A 14,111-nucleotide genomic window follows, 5' to 3' on the forward strand; every position below is an offset into this window, starting at 1 on the left:
ATGCCTATTTTGCATGTCTCTAAGGGTAACCCCCCCCCCCCTCTTTCAACCAGGAGGGTGGTCTTCTTAGTGACCACAGTCACCAAAGTGTCCACCTTAGGCAAAGAAAAAACCTCCAAGGTAGCCAAAGCCACCAGATAGAGACAGGTCACGGCCCTTGCCACTTTTAAGGAACTCTCAGGGTCAGACCACTGAGCTGAAACCAGTTCCTGAATAGACTCATGCATAGGGAAGGCTCTAGTAGGTTTCCTCATGCTTGCCATCTTTGGGTTAACCGACGCCACAGAAAGGTCCTCAAGGTGCGAAATATTAAGCGCCACTAACGCCTGGGAGATGAGGGAAGACAGCTCCTCACGATTAAAGATCCGAACCGCAGTCAGATCATCCTGCTCTCCCAGCAGAGGCTCCCCCTCCTCCAAATCTTCAAGCTGAGAGGGTCTAACAGAATCTCCAGACCCCAGGACCACTGGAGGGGAAGAAATAGGCCCAACAGACCCACCCCCTCAGGCAAAACGTAGACACGTCTGCACTTAGCAGCTAAATCTTCTGTGCCCAAGTTAAGAGCACAAACCCCAGAGAAGGAAGGGTCTCCCTGAGGTCCTTATAGGCCAGAGGAAAGGGAGAAGGCCCCGCAGGCATTCCCTTCTTTAACAAAAAGGCCTGGTGCAGCAAAAGAATAAAATCAGGAGAGAAATCCATCTTCATCCCAGAAGGTCAAACTGCACCAAAAAGAGGACCAGAAGCCGCCCCAGCACTGTTGGTCCCCACGCCCACCGAACCGGGAAGGCGATGAGAGGCAGAAGAGAAAAGCGCGGGTTCCAAAGGCTCGTCTGCCACCGCTACAAACTCACGAACCGCATGGTCCAAAGCGCGGGAAGATTCTCCATTCGCGTCAACTGATTCTGCCGCTGCCTCCAAGAAGCGCAGCACACAGACTCCCGCAGCGGAGCAGCGAGAGCCACAGTGGGAAAGTCTTTTCACCGCCTCTGCCGCCATCACAACTGAAATCGTGTTCGCCGGTCCAGCTGACCCGACCACAAAAACGGGCGTGCAAAGTACTCACCGGCGCTGGAAGGAAAGCAGACAAGCAGTGTGCACTCTCCTAGGGAGCCCAAAAGGCTCTACCGTCCTCCCCACAGCCAGATAACCAACAGTAAACAAACCAAAGGAGCCGGCTGCACAGAGCCTGAAAAAATAAATCTTGTGTTTCACTCTCTTTTTATGTGAGGCTGGCAGCTGCAAAAGTTGTGAGGAGAGAAATATTCTTCTTCATTTTTTTTTTTTTAGAGTAGCAAAGAGAGAGAGGAAATAGAGAGTACGGGGGAATCGAGGTAAGACAGGGACCTGCAACACAAGTATGTCCTCAAGGCCGGCACCATCAGCCAGACGCCCACACACACAACTGGCCAAAAGGCCCAGGAGCACCCCAAGAATCCAGGAGCTGGGAAGAATCCATCCACCTCCTGCTGGAGATAGAGATATACTGAGATTAGGAGCTGGGCATCCAATGTCACTATTTTCAGTGTTATCTCCACCTGCTGGTAGGAGGATACAACCACCAGTTCCTGGAGTCATCTGCTGCAGGTGCTAAGGAAAATACTCACCGCTCTAGCCCAGAGTACAACTAATTGCAGCAGAGTCAAACCCATCCAACATCCAAGTAGCCACAAGCAGGCAAAGCTGCTGTAATCTTCTCTCTCTTTTTTTTTTACTCTAGGAGAAAGGAGAAATTGGCTGGAAGGTGGGGGGGACCTGGCACCCCCCCCCCCCCTAAAGCCAGCACCACTTAGCCTAATCACCCCCAGGCTCAACTGAACTGGGAAACCCAGAACAGGAGCCACAACACAGATGAAACCAGGAGCTTGTGACAGACCGTCCACCACCTGCTGGAGCTACATACTGACTAACCAAAGAGCCTATTGTCCTATAAGACAGAATTCAGTGCTCTCTATCTCCACCTGCTAGTAGACGGTCACAACCCACAAGTCTCTGGATTCATCTGCTGCAGGTGCTAAGGAAAATACTTTTTAGTACATGGTTAGCACACATTTCACAATTGCCACAAGATGCCTCAAAGCATCCCACAGCATGTTATTTTATATTTTAAGCTGCATTAGGTGCCTAACACAGCTTAATAAAAGGGCCTCTAAGCATTCCAAGTATTCCACCTGTTTGTTTTAATGCTTTACCACAATTTCTTCTCTGTTTAAAACTCATATTCTATCATCAACGCTTACACTCGGTATAACCTTTCAAAACTATCCCTTCCTTTCCCAAACAGGGCTCTGGAGACACTTTAAAGTTAACTTGATATTCTCTACCAAAAACTACTGTATGGTTTACTAACAACCTGTCTTCTTGAAATCTCCTTCAATCCTATTTTTGTTTAAGGTTTAAATCTCTTCTACTCCTCCTCACTAGTTGCCCCCCAAAGTCACATCTTATATTACCTCTGTGTTCTTACTTCTCCTTGTTATAAAGCAACAGGGAAACAGGGAAAGATATCATCCTTCATTATGTTACAAAAAACACAAAATAATTTCCACCTATAATCTCTTGTGTCTACAACAAAATTATTTCAATTTCTTGAATCTTTGACTTTCTAAACATTTGCTTTTCTCTTTTCTCATACACTTTCCTCGCACTTTCTATCTAATTTCCACACTGTATTTTGTTAGAAAAGCCCTCAGAGAAATATTTTGTAAACTGCAGTTAAACCTAATTTTCTCCTTAGCACCAAATGCCTTTAATTCCTCTGCATCCCCTCTTGGCTCTTTATCTAACCACTCCTTCAGTTTCCTCCTTACTGGATCCTGTTTCTCTACTTGTCATATTGTGACTCAACATTTTTCTAGAGGCTTCCTTCTCATTGTTGTGTTTTCATACATTATCCATATTGAGGACAATATGACATCAAGATCTCTTCTAGTCCATCCAGTTTTTGGTCTGCCTCTAGCATTAACTCAAAGGTAACAATCTAAATGACTCAGAAAGAGAATGATGGAATTAGAGCACTTAAATTATCCTTTAGATTACACAATACCATTGCATGCTAGGCTCCTAAGAATTAAATTTGTACCATCCCTCATGATCACAACCAATCACTACCATTCACTCACTTAAAGCATCTTACAATTATAAAAAAAAAATGCCATCCAATCCTTTTCTCTCAATACAATTTTTGACTAATCACCAATTTGCTCATTTTAAGTACTATTCCAAATCTTCCAATCATGTTACTTTTAGGCATATTTTCAAAGCACTTTGGGAGGCTAAGTTCCATAGGTTTCTATGGAACTTTGGGAGGCTAAGTGCTTTGAAAATGAGCCTCTTGGTAATCTAAACATAATAAAATATTAAGTCCTCTCTACTTCAGTTCTACCAATGTTTTCCCATTCATTATATATTAAACTTTAGCTTACATTAATCTCTTTCAAAGTCTTGCCTTTATCTTTTATATACCTCATTTATCACTATACATTATAATAACCTAGATTTGGTCGCAAATTTTGATTCTCTCCCATCTCATTTCATTCTAATTCAAACCTTTTCCTTTGCTGTCCTTTAATTGTAGCTTTTCTTTCCCTATGTAGTGAACTTCTTACAGAATGGAGTTAAAGGAAGCCTTTCTCCCCTCTGTCATGGGCTCCTCTTCTACTGGACTCTGCAGGCTATTTCCAGCAGTGAGCCCCTTGGAGCCTAAGATCCACTCTCTTCCTTGTGTAAGTTGTAACTTTGTTAAAGCTAGCCAGTATATGGATAGCAGCACTCCTACATAAAAGAAATAAAATAGTGACCGGAACTTTAACAAGGAAGTAAAACAGAAAAACCACAAACTAGTACATTACAATAATGCTAAAAGATTGTTAAGCGAAAACAATGCTTAGGGCCTAAGTTGAAGTGAAAATAGTGCAAACCTTCAGAGAGAAAAGGTGGCACTGTAGATACATTTAAATTAGGCTTGCTTTTCTGAAGTAGGCTAAGAAAACTGCAAGGCTGTTTATAGCCATTCTGCATGCTGTTTTATATTCTTTAAATTGTAGTTTTTCAATTTGTATTTTGTATTTCTCTTTTCAGTACTTTTTATTCTTTAATTATTTTAGGGCTGCAAATATTAAAATTGTAATCAAAATGCAGCCCTAATTTAAATAAAACAACTTTATTCATAATCTCACAAAAATATGTGCACCCAAAAAGGAAAAAAAATGAGGAAAACTCAAATTAATACATATCCTCACTACAAAAAAAATAGGATTCCAAAATCCTTGGACTTGAAACATACCTGTGGTATTCTCATCAATCATTCCAAGGACTATTCAAGTGGTACAGTTGCACATGATGACAAATATAGAAGGGTGCAAAAATTACTCCCAGCCCCCCATATCCTCTTACTGGCGGTGGCAAAGTGGATAAGGTGCCAGTCAGCGAGTCACACAAGGCACAATAACTCAGTACAATCCTGGGTATTCTCTTATTTCCCTACTAGAGTCCTGGGATGAGAACCTCATTCCAATACTTCTCTTACATTACATCACATCTGGACTTATATCCCACTAACACCTTTCAGTTCTATGCGGGTTACAAACATCAGAAAGAACCAGAACAAACCTCTGGGAATTATAGTAATGTAGACAGAAAAATCTAACTATATTACATGTTTTTTTTAAATAAAAAAAGGTTTATGTTCTTATAAACCAATGGTTCCCAAATCTGGTCCTGGAGGCACCCAAGTCAGTCAGGTTTTCAGGATATCCACAATGAATATTAATGAAAGAGATTTGCAAGCAGTGGAGGCAGTGCATGCAAATCCCTCTCATGGATATTCATTGTGGATATCCTGAATACTTGACCAGCTGAGGTGCCTCTAGGACCAGGTTTGGGAACCACTGTCCTAAACAAAAGATAGGACTGTGAAAAAGAAAACTTTCCAGCAATATCTTTCATAATCGCCCTGCTTTAGCAGCCAAAGATTTATCAAAAAGCACTAATCATCTTAATCTTAAATGAAAAAAGGTTAAAAAGTCATCAGTATCACTTCTCCTAACTCAAAACAAAGATGAACTAGCATGCAACCTGGAATCTGCACTTGTAATATTTTAAAAAGAAAGCAAGGTAACTTAAAAGAAACTCTTGCCTCAATGGGCAACCAGTGGAGCTTAATATAAGAAGAAGAAACACCTTCAGACTTAGATAAACCAAAAATCAATCTGATTGCTGTATTTTATATGGCTGGAAGCTTCCTTAGGGACCCCTTTGAACAAATTAAGTAAATCAAATTACAGTATCAGTGAGTGTACCAACCGCTCATACTGATCAAGTTCAAAAAATGTATGAATAGTACTAAGCTTCTTCATTAAAAAAAATAATAATAATAATTTCTTAACCACAGTATTAACTTCTGGTTCCATTGAGATCTATCAATTCGAACCCCTAAGATCTTAATGAATGGAGAAAGTAAAAAGTCAATCTTATTAATAGTAATCATTGGGATTTGTTCTGATCTACAGTTGAAACACAAGAATTTAGTGTTCTACAGAGCTATTTTTGTGCCGGTACATACCGGTATGGCGTACCGGCACCTTTTTTTATTCCCTTGCCACTCATCAAATCTACAGCAGCTCCCGCTGCTGCTTCTCTCAACAAACAGCAGCGGCAGCCAAAGCAAGCAATATCAGTCCTTACCCCAGTGGCATACCAAGGGCAGGGCGGTGGGGGCGGTCTGCCCCAGGTGTAAATACAAAGGAGGGTGCTCCGCTCCCGCTGCTCCCGACTTTTTATTCATGCCGCCGGCGCTGCTGTTACCTCTCCTCCGCAGTCCCCAGTCTCCACCTGCCTACCCTCAGCTCTCTCGCCCTCTTCTCTCTGCCATCCGGTCCCCTGCATTTTTAAAATCTCTGAGTCGGCAGTGCAGCATCAGCATGCAGCACCTCGTGTCTGTGAAACAAGCAGATCGCCTCAGGCCTTCTGTGTCCCACTCTCATAGAAATAGGAAGTTATATCAGAGGAAAGCGGGACACAGTGAGGGAAGGCCCAAGGCGATCTGCTTGTTTCACAGACGCAAAGCTGGTGCTGCCGATTCACTGATTTTAAAAATGCAGGGGGGGTCGGGTGACAGAGAGAAGGGGGCTGTCAAGGGAGCTAAGGATAGGCAAGGTGGGGACTGGATCAGAGGACTGAAAAGGGGGGGCTCTGATGGAAGAAGGGGGATGAAGCTGGAACTGGGGTCTGACAATGGGGCAGGAGGGAGAATGGGGCCATTCCTGGGGCAGGGGTAAGCGGGAGAATTGGTCTGGGACTGAAAAGGGGGGCAGATGAGAGAATGGGGCTGGGCTGAATAGGGGGACCATAATGCAAAGCGCATGGAAGAAGAGGACTGGAATGGGGGGGGGGGGGGGGGGGAGGGGGCTAAAAAGGAGGGTAGGTGGGATAATGGGGCCAGTAATGAAACTGGGGACTGAAGCTCGGGACTGGTGGGAGAAAAGGGATGGAGCTGAAACTAGGGAGGGGTCAATGCTGAAAGAGAGGTAGATTGGCACACAGAGGGAAATGCTGAAAAAGGGAAGGGGCAATTGGGACATGGAGCAGTGCTGAAACAGGGTAGCTAGGCACACAGAGGAGGGCAATGCTGAAAAAGGGAAGGTGAGATAGAGGCACAGCAGCAATGAGAAAAAAGGAGGGGTAGAGATAGGGACACAGAGAAGCAATGATGAAAAAGGGGAGGGAGATAAGGGCCATGGGAGGGCAGATGGTGAACATGGGGGGGAAGATAGGGACACAGCTGAAGATGCTGGAAAAGAGGTGAGAGAAGGACATAGGGGAGATAGGCAGACAATGCTAGAAGGAGGGGGGGCGATGGGAACACAGAAGGGTAATACTGGAAAAGAGGTGGAATGGTGACATTGAAAACACAGAAGGGAAATGCTGGACAGGACAAATATGCAGAGAGAAGATAGATGGTGGACACAGAGAAGAGAGACCCTGCAAAGACAGGAAAAAACAGAGGAAAGCAAAAGAGAGGCACTGGGACCAAAGTGAATGGGGGAAAAAATGCCCAGACAACAAAAGTAGAAAAAATAATGTTATTTTTATTTTATGATGAAGTAGTGTGGTAGCTGTGTTAATTGTTTGTTTTATGGTTAATTTGTAATGTAGTGAATGGAATATGTCAGTTTCTGAAATTTACTTCTGCTGTCTTTATAATAGTACAAAGGGAAATATTTTTGTTTTTCAGGTGTTGTCCTGCATGCCAGTCAGTTTTTTGTTTTTTTTTTGGGGGGGGGGGGGGGGGGGGGGGGGGGGAGGGTTTCAACTGGATTTATGGCTATGTATTTTATTAATTTATGGTCACTCTTAGGGGTTCTTTTGTTGGACCTAGGGAGTTGTGCACTATTTTCAACAATGCCTTTTTATATGCACCATGGCTGGTAAAATGGGTGTGTTGTGGCTACTGTGGGGTGTGTGGCTATGCAGGGGCGGGGCCATATCTAGTAACCACGCCCTTAAGGTTGGAAATGTATGAGTATCAGTACCTTTTTTTCCTACAAAAAAAAGCACTGGTCTTCTCTATATTATGTTTTAACTTTAGATCATACATCCATTTTTCTAAGAAGACTATACAAAGTTGAACTTTGAGAGAATATCAAGAGTGGATTGCATAGGAATTAACACTGAAATATTATCCATGTATATGTAATGAAGAAAACTATTTCTTTTCTAGTAAAGAGCTTTAAAAAAGTCTGCAAGAAAACATTGAACAATACCGGAGAAAAGGGGGAAACCCTGTGGAACTCCACACAGATTACTCAAATTAAAAGGTACATAAGGGGGGGGGGGGGACTCTGATGTTAAAGGATGGGTGGAAGGTGGTACAACATTAATTGTAAGTCGTTGGGAGGGAAGATATTGAAGAAAGACATCTGAGGTTTTGTCATGTAAATACTCACGACGAAGAGGATATTTTCCCAGATTGTTAATGTACCTTGATGCGAACATGTAATTGTAGCAGAAACTCATTAAGCAATTAAGTAATAAAAGCATGACATACAAAGGTGGGAGAGGGATAAAAATGTTAAAAGTTTGATGGCAGATAGTAGCAATTTGACTCTGCTGAGTGTACTTCTACTTTGGAACTTTGTATATTCAGAATGTGGAATATGCTTTTATTTTTCAAAGTGTCATCAATAAAAATGTTGAACTATAAAAGGTACATAAGTACATAAGCACCGCCATACTGGGAAAAGACCAAGGTCCATCAAGCCCAGCACCCTGTCTCCGACAGTGGCCAATCCAGGCTTCAAGAACCCGGCAAACCCCCCCCCCCCCCCCCCAAAAAAAAAAAAAAAATTAATGTTCAATGGACTTTTCCCTCAGGAATCTGTCCAAACACCCTTTAAATTCCGTAAGGCCAGCTGCTGTCACTACATTCTCCGGCAACGAGTTCCAGAGTCTAACTACACGCTGAGTAAAGAAAAACTTTCTCCTATTTGTTTTAAATCTACCATATTCTAGCTTCATCTTGTGTCCCCTGGTTTTGTTGTTGTTGTTTGAAAGTGTAAACAAATGCTTCACTCCTGTCCGCTCTACTCCGCTCATTATCTTGTAGACTTCTATCATATCACCCCTCAGCCACCTTTTCTCCAAGCTGAAGAGCCCTAACCTTCTCAGCCTTTCCTCATAGGGAAGTTGTTCCATTCCCTTTATCATTTTTGTTGCCCTTCTCTGCACCTTTTCTAATTCCTTTATATCTTTTTTGAGATGTGGCGACCAGAATTGGACACAATACTCGAAGTGCGGTCGCACCATGGAGCGATACAATGGCATTATAACATCCTCGTGTTTGTTTTCCATCGCTTTCCTAATACTCAACATTCAGTGTGCTTTCTTAGCCGCGGCAGCACATTGGGCAGATGTTTTTAACATCTTATCAACGATGACTCCCAGATCCCTTTCTAGGTCCATAACTCCTAATGCGGAACCTTGCATGACATAGTAATTCGGGTTCCTCTTACCCACATGCATCACTTTGCACAATATGTAAGCTGCATTGAGCCTGCCATGAGTGGGAAAGCGTGGGGTACAAATGTAACAACAACAAAAAAAAAAACCATTGAACTTCATCTGCCACTTGGACGCCCAATCCCCCAGTCTCGCGAGGTCCTCCTGTAATCTTTCACACTCCTCCTGCGACTTGACGACCCTGAATAATTTTGTGTCATCTGCGAATTTAATTACCTCACTAGTTACTCCCATCTCTAGGTCATTTATAAATATGTTAAAAAGCAGCAGTCCCAACACAGACCCCTGCGGGACCCCACTAACTACCCTTCTCCACTGAGAATACTGACCATTCAACCCTACTCTTTGCTTCCTATCTTTCAACCAGCTCTTAATCCATAGTAATACCCTACCTCCGATCTCATGACTCGCCAGTTTCCTCAGGAGTCTTTCATGAGGCACTTTGTCAAACGCCTTTTGAAAATCCAGATACCAATATCCACCGGCTCCCCATTGTCCACATGTTTGTTCACCCCCTCAAAAAAATGCAGTAGATTGGTAAGGCAAGACTTCCCTTCACTAAATCCGTGTTGACTTTGTCTCATCAGCCCATGTTTTTGTACATGCTCTGTAATTTTATTGCTGATAATAGCCTCTACCATTTTGCCCGGTACCGACGTCAGACTCACCTGTCTATAATTTCCCAGATCTCCTCTGGAACCCTTTTTAAAAATCGGCGTATCATTGGCTACCCTCCAGTCTTCCAGTACCACACTCGATTTTAGGGATAGATTGCATATTACTAACAGTAGCTCTACAAGTTCATTTTTCAGTTCTCTCAGTTAAGGTAACTGCAAATGCAGAGAGGAAATTTCAAGTAAACAAAGACAGAACTTCAGAGGACAGCTGGGCCGTTGAGCGTATGAGCTTCAGGTCACCATCTTTCCACTCTCCCTAAGTTCTATTAATACTCTGGGATGAATACCATCAGGTCCTGGCGATTTACTACTCTTCAGTTTGCAGAACTGACCCATTACATCCTCCAAGTTTACAGAGAATTTGTTTAGTTTCTCCGACTCGCCCACTTCAAATATGTTTTCTGGCACCGGTGTCCCTCCCAAATCCTCCTCGGTGAAGACCGAAGCAAAGAATTCATTTAATTTCTCCGCAAGGGCTCGGTCTTCCCTAATCGCCCCTTTAACACCATTTTCGTCCAGCGGCCCAACCGATTCTTTAGCCGGCTTCCTGCTTTTAATGTATCTAAAAAATTTTTTACTATGTATTTTCACTTCTAACGCTAACTTTTTTTTCAAAGTCCTTTTTTGCCCTCCTTATCTCCGCTTTGCATTTGGCTTGGCATTCCTTATGTTTTATCTTGTTACTTTCAGTCGGTTCTCTTCTCCACTTCCTGAAGGATTGTTTTTTTGTTCTAATGACTTCCTTTACCTTACTGTTTAGCCACGCCGGCTGACGTTTGGTCTTTTTTCCCCTTTTTCTAATAAGCGGAATATATTTGTCCTGTACCTCCAGGATGGTGTTTTTAAACAGAATCCACACCTGATGCAAGTTTTTTACCCTGCGAGCTGCACCTTTCAGTCTCTAACCATTTTAAAACATTACCTGTAATACCTGATTCTGTAATAAAAGGGAATGGTCTACTAAATCAAACGCTGACAAGTCAAAATGAAATAACAAAGCACTTTTTCCTTCACTCAATGTCCAAACATGGTCTAACAAAGAGCATAATATAATTTCCGTGCTAAAAGCAGCATGAAATTTCGATTGAGATGCAAGCATAATATTATACAAATCCAGATACCAATTAAGCTGTATGGTCACTATTCGTTCCATTAATTTTATTTAAAAAAAAACACGGAATAAAGGCTACCGGACTATAGTTAGAAACCATTTGGATTGATTCAAATCTTTCGGTATAAGCGTAATTATGATTCCTTGAAACAGTTCACACTCAATCCATAAATATTCTTTAGCACTAAATGTTATTGGAGCTATTTCCATTAAATAAGGACAAATATCCAATATACAGTAAGAGGAAACATATTTCTGAAATAATTTAGAAAAGACTAGCCACTGAATATCAACTAATAAAGAAAAAACAGTTCTTAACTGGTTTGTCCATGCTGCGTGTGACATCAGCCTGATCTACGGAGCCTAGCAGACCAACTCCGAAGAAAGCCACGTACACAGGCAGCAAGAATAGAACGTTGGCGGTGAGAATTATTATATAGGATATTTCTGTATTGTTAATGTGTGTTTTACTCTGATGGTCTTGTAACAGTCTTATTTATCTATTTTTTTACGCATTCCCCCCCCCCCCCCCCCCCCCCCCCCCCCCCCCCCCCCCCCCCCCCCCCCCGTTTACTAAAGCTTAGCTCGAGCTATCTGCAGCAGGGCCCATTTTATTCCTATGGGCCCTGTAGCAGACAACTCGAGCTAAGTTTAGTAAACAACCCCCTTATTGTATATTATATATTATTACATATTACTATCAAAATACATTTGTTTTTATGTTTGTGGTGTTTTACAAAATATTTTTTTACTCCTGATGCAGGTACACTGTAGCGCCAAAATGCAGACTGTGTCGAGTCATTGTCATTTTACTGATTTTTTAATAAATACCCTTCATTGGAACCATTGATCCATCCCCTTCTTTTCTGGTTGCATCTACACCAAGCCAATACAGAAAATATTCAATTACACAAGTTAAGGTCATCACACCTCATCTACCTGTAAATACATGCTTTTGGAGGGAGGGTTACGGAAGGATTCCAGTAAGGTACTGCAAGGTCCACTTGATGGTGCCACCACTGAAATCTTTGGGGTGACGATGGAGAGAAAAAGGAGTCTGGTCATGGGCTACTGGGCCACCAGGGATTTTTTGTGGGTCATGAGAAGGGGGTCAGGAGTGTCCAGAGTTCTGGGACCCACTAGGCTACTGGGGAACTACTGTACAGTGGGTATGGGGGTTGGGGAAGGTCAGAGAATTCCAGTCATTTTTGTATCCATTTTCCTATCAGTACAGTAGCCATTCCATGCTCATAATCTGACAAGGGAGATATTTTACTCTCAATGCAGAAAAACGCCTACATCTAACTTTTTTTTTTCTGACAATGTACACTTAATGCAACAGTAAATGCATGCCATTAGGTTAGTGCATTCGGAATAAAAATATTTTTTACTATGTGCATTAAAATATGCACTGGAGCATAGCACAGAACTGCAAAGCTTTCTGCATTGAGGCCACAATTATCAGCTAGTGGGGCACAACCTTAAATTTCCTGGAATTTTAGTTCAATTCAGTGTTTGCCTTTTCCACTTTGGGATGGCATTTTCAATGAGTTTTTAGAATTTTCTTCTCTTTTTGATGGGTTAGATAACCCCACCCCCACCACAGAGGGAATACTGTAGAATGCATAGTTTAGTTTTTCTCCTTCTAACTCGTCTTTTTTTCTTTTTGCCTCGTGTAAATTTTGCCTCTTTTCTTGACTGTACTTTGTTTACTACTCAGCATGATCTGTTAAAAAAATAAAAATATATAAAAATATACACTTATTCTAATGCATTGAGAATCCAGATAGCAGTCAACCCTACAAAGAACTAAACAGAATTGTGCTCAACATTTTCTTCCATTTGCACTGCCCATGTATTTGTAACAGTGTGTTTCTTATGTGCTCTCAAATGCTGACCTACTCCCTACTATACTGAGAAAAATCTTACTCTCTTAAATCAGTCATTTTACCAGTACAGCAGCAATTAAATTCCACACAGACTTGAGCAAAGTTGAATGAGCAAAACGACACACAGATTTGCAAGCTCAACTATATCTAGGCAAATGTGACTAATCATAAAATATGCAGTTTGAATCTGAAGTCCTTCACTCGTCTGGTGACACAACCAGGATATCATATAAATAATTCTCACCTCCAACGTTCTGAAGCTCACTCTGTGGCAGGGAAACACTGAAGCCCTGTACTGTTGGTAGGCTAGGCTGTCAGCACCACTCACTCTCACTCATAGACCCACACTCAGCCACGCCCCATCCAGACATAATTCACAACCCCAACATTCTAATGAAGCCTCCAACATTTCAACTTTCTAAATTTGTAGTTGTGTAGATCCCATGAGTGTCTGCCCCGCCCTCACGTCAAACGTGATGACGTTAGGGCGGAGCACAGACACTCAACGAATCAAGGAAGCCCATTGGTTAATCTCTGTTTCCACTCCCCAACGCAGCCGTCATTCCCATACACGCAAAACCAAACAAAATCGCCGCTGCACCCCGTCCCCCCGCCCACAGTCCCCCTCACCCACCCTCCCGCAGCCGCTCGCTCACCGTTCCACCGCACCCCCTCTCCGACTCTGGCCATGCAACAGGACGATTACTACACACGAGTGGAAGTGACCCAATCAACTACACTGTAAGCAAGGAAGCCCACTGGTTAATCTCTGTTTCCACACCCCAACACAGCCGTCATTCCCATACACTCAAAACCAAGCACACCTAGGAGCTGCTGATCCACATTGTCGTTTTTTTTTTCTTCTTACATCTGAAACACGTCAAAAGCTGTTTCTACTGGGAAAAACTGCACCTTAACAGGTAAAGGACAAAAGGGTTTTGTTTTTGGTTTCTTACTGCACACCTTTTTAATTTATTTGAAAGCTACCCATCTGTACATATGAATATCATGAAATCTAAATTAAATATCACTAAAACAGCTTTAAAAATTATTCTACCTGGTAGAAACAGCAATTTTAAACTCTGTATTTTCACATCATTTGTCAACAATACAAAGTTTATCCAGGGTGCCCGTGGCTGCGTCAGCCCCGCCGTTGCCTGTCAATGTGTGTCACAAACAGTATGAGGGACCTCCAGCTGCCTGTGGGTCACGACAGGACTTAGCTGCTGGACGCCAGAAGCAGTGTCTCCTTAGGTTGACAGCAAATAGCAACCCCCCCCCCCCCCCACACACCAAGCACCTCGGAGGGAGGGAGGAAGGTAGGGGACAGGGCCGTGGAACTGGGAGGGTGGGGATCCTGAAACTCTGAGGGAGGGTGGGGGGACCCTGAAACTGGAAGGGATCCTGGAACTCGGAGAG

General features: G+C 42.8%; 1 protein-coding gene across 1 annotated transcript in view; it reads right to left on the reverse strand.

Moving 5' to 3' along the window:
• NCOA2 (nuclear receptor coactivator 2) overlaps positions 1–14,111 on the reverse strand; it is a 470,775-nt gene that overhangs the window by 312,664 nt on the left and 144,000 nt on the right.

The sequence above is a fragment of the Microcaecilia unicolor genome, chromosome 1 (assembly GCF_901765095.1).
Source record: "Microcaecilia unicolor chromosome 1, aMicUni1.1, whole genome shotgun sequence".
NCBI classification, from domain to species: Eukaryota; Metazoa; Chordata; class Amphibia; order Gymnophiona; family Siphonopidae; genus Microcaecilia; species Microcaecilia unicolor.